Source organism: Apium graveolens, chromosome 4, assembly GCF_009905375.1.
Source record: "Apium graveolens cultivar Ventura chromosome 4, ASM990537v1, whole genome shotgun sequence".
Lineage (NCBI taxonomy): Eukaryota > Viridiplantae > Streptophyta > Magnoliopsida > Apiales > Apiaceae > Apium > Apium graveolens.
In genome coordinates, this window is record NC_133650.1 from 177,776,443 (window position 1) to 177,779,956 (window position 3,514).

The following is a 3,514-nucleotide window of genomic DNA, read 5'->3' on the forward strand; positions in this document are numbered from 1 at the left end:
TTCCCTGTTGAGGATATGATTGCCTTGTAGCATACTGCTGTGGTTGCTGGAATCCAGGTGGGTTAAACTGTTTACTCACTCTTTGCTGATATGGTGGCTGAATAGCATTCTGATTATTCCCCCAGCTGAAATTTGGATGATTTCTGTTGTTAGGATAATAGGTCACTGGCACAGGCTGCTGTTGTTGCTGATAATTATTCACATATTGAACAGATTCGTTGACAAGAGAACACTGATCCGTAGCATGAGAACCTGCACAAAGCTCACAAACCATAGCTATTTGATTAACTCCATACGTAGCCAGAGAATCAACCTTCATTGATAGCGCTTAGAGTTGGGCTGCAATAGCGGTGGCTGCATCAACTTCCAGAATACCTGCGACCTTGCCTGACGTCATCCTCTGAGTTGGGTTTTGATGCTCATTTGCAGCCATCGTCTCGATAAGATTATACGCCTCAGTATAGCTTTTAGCCCATAAGGCGCCTCCAGCTGCTGCATCGAGCATGGGCCGAGATTGGGCCCCCAAACCATTATAAAAACCAGTGATTACCATCCAATCCGGCATTCCATGATGTGGACATTTTCTCAACATTTCCTTGTAGCGTTCCCAAGCCTCGCACATAGATTCTGTAGGTTGCTGCACAAACTGAGTAAGAGCACTCCTCATAGCAGTAGTCTTTGCCATTGGATAAAACTTCACCAGAAACTTTTGCGCAAGATCTTGCCACGTAGTGATGGACCCAGCTGGTTCAGAATGTAACCAGTCTTTAGCCTTATCCCTCAGTGAGAATGGGAAGAGCCTCAACTTGATAGCCTCATCAGTCACGCCATTATACTTAAAAGTGCTGCAGATCTCGACAAAATTCCTTATGTGCATGTTGGGGTCTTCAGTTGCCGCTCCTCCAAAAGAAACAGAATTCTGCACCATCTGAATAGTGCCCGGCTTGATTTCAAAGGTGTTAGCTTGAATAGCCGGATGAAGGAAGCTTGACTGAATGTCATCAATTTTAGGCCGAGAAAAATCCATAAGAGCTGGATCAGCTTGAACAATACGATCTCCCATGTTTACTGGTTCTTTCTGCTCAGTTCCTGAATCCGAATCTTCAAAATCTAACTTCTCCGGTGTATCAAGAACTTCGTCTTTCTCCTCAGCTGTATCTAAGGTCCTCTTGCGAGCACGAGAACGAGTTTGCATAAACGTTTGCTAAAGTACCTGAAACACAACCGAAAAGAGTAATTAACTACTACGTCCTAATCATTGAGTCCTAATGACCAATGATGGTAAGTACATAAACTAAACAAATACGCCGAGTCCCCGGCAGCGGCGCCAAAAACTTGTTAGGGCGAAATCACGCACTAATATTCACGCAAGTATACGCGTTCGCAAGTAATATAGAATACTTTCTAGTTCGTTCCCTCAGAGACTCAGACTAATTTATTGTCTAATTTAACTCACTCACCAATGTATGACTACTTCTCAATGTTAAGATAATAACACTTAAAATTGTTGATTAAATATTAACTATAATTAACTACTTAATTAACCACTTAACTAACACTTCAATTTATCAATAATAAAACACTCATGAGATCACAACTTCATTATTACTTCCTTCTATAGCCATAGTTATTACCTTTTGCATGTGACAGTGATGATATTAATCGAATAACACGAAACTGATAAAAGCCAACTTTCATTGTACTAATACCATTCTATCAAACATCCACAATTAAGATAGAAGTTGAATAGTCATCAATTATGTTGATTTCCTATATGTCTACAGAAATTGACAACACAATGATTTAAGCACAAGTTATTCCTTTTTTTGATTACATAGGGCAAATAAAACTGTTAGAATTACCCACTAATCATGCACAACGTACATGAACCTATGCTAGCATGGCAAGTTCTAAATCTCAAGATCCACCGTCGCTTCACAAGAGATTAACACCCTATCTTATATGTTCGCGACGCACATAAGACGAATACGCACAACCAATACTAGATATCATGCAATCATCACATACTAAAGTATTAAACAATTAACTAAAGAATTCCATAATAAATCCGTTGTAACCCCATGATCACGATTAGCCCATAATAGAACTTATCGCCATCATGGGTTCATATGAAATCATGATAAACAAACACAAGAAAATAATAACTAAACTGATTATATTAAAACAGAGTACGTCACAAGAGTAAATAAGTCAAAGCAAGAAAACTAGCATCCAACGTTACAACGAAACAAGAATCACAAGAATATATGCTTCCTCTTCGTTGCTGTGTGCTAAATCGGTCTTCTTCCTTATCTCCTTCGCTTCTTGCAAAACACAATCTAAAACATAATCTCATCTTAATACTTTGTGAAAAACGTCTCAAATCTACCTATATAATAGTCCCATAAAACTCAGATTACATAGAAGTGGAAGCCAAACAGAAGTAGAAGTCTAAAATAATATATCTTTTTCCCCGACCCTGCGCGGCCACTCAGCATTTCTGCGCGGGCGCGCAAGGCTGCTGCGCGGCCGCTCAGCATTGCTGCGCGGGCGCACAGGACTCTTCTGGAAAAATTCCATGTTTGCTCCGTTTCTTCGCCGTAATCTGCCCGTTCTTTTCCTCTCGCAATGGTGAACACATGCCAAGGCTTATTCTTGATGATTCCTCCTCTGAAATGCAACTAATACCCTGAAATGCATAAACACTAGAAAAACGCATCAAATACACAAAATACTTGATTTCAAGACACCAATTTAAGCCATTTTAAGACGTTCTAAGTGGTATAAAATTCCACTTATCATGTATTACGGTTCGGAAGATTGACAGTCCTTCTGATGACTGTGCAATACTCAACCGTAATAGTAGTTGGGTAAAGGTTTAATTCGTGTAAGCGCCATGAGCGGGCTATCTATCTTAGAAGGTCCTATCTTGAGAATAAGCCAGGACCATATTTCAAAAAGGACTAAACAAACCTTTGAGTTAAGTCTTCTATTGAAGGCATATGATTAAGAATGGTATTAACATGTTATCGTTGCTTTGATTGAAACTCTTCTGCAATTTTATCTGCTTCATGTCATGTATGTATGTCAGGATCAAGAGTGTTCTTCATGAATCATGAATGGTGATTATGTTACCTCCTTAGAAGGATTTGATACGATATATATGGACTCCGTATGGTTAGCTATTAAGACTTCATGGAAAACGAATGACTACAGTAGGTCAACGGTGGACCATAGTAATGCAGGAATGATTCTGCGAGTAATGAGCCGATTAATTACAACCGTGAGAGTTGTATTGGAATGGATGTTGAGATTAAGTACCACTAATCGGGTTGTGGTGATGTATAAGTTATCATTGATAGACTAATTGAGTCGATTATCTACCTATTGAATATTTATTCCTTCTTATGAATAGAGAACTATATTACTATACGAGGAAGGTTGCAGTACAAGCATAGAATTCTAGTAACGATGAGGTCTAGAATGAAATCCCAGATTCGATTTTCGATGTCGA

The 3,514-nt window shown here is 39.2% G+C and overlaps 1 non-coding gene across 1 annotated transcript; it reads left to right on the forward strand.

Moving 5' to 3' along the window:
- The first annotated feature begins 563 nt into the window (after positions 1-563).
- On the forward strand, positions 564-670 carry LOC141722247 (small nucleolar RNA R71). Its single transcript, XR_012575268.1, has one exon. It is a non-coding gene; the product is annotated as a small nucleolar RNA R71 (small nucleolar RNA).
- Positions 671-3,514: the final 2,844 nt, after the last annotated feature.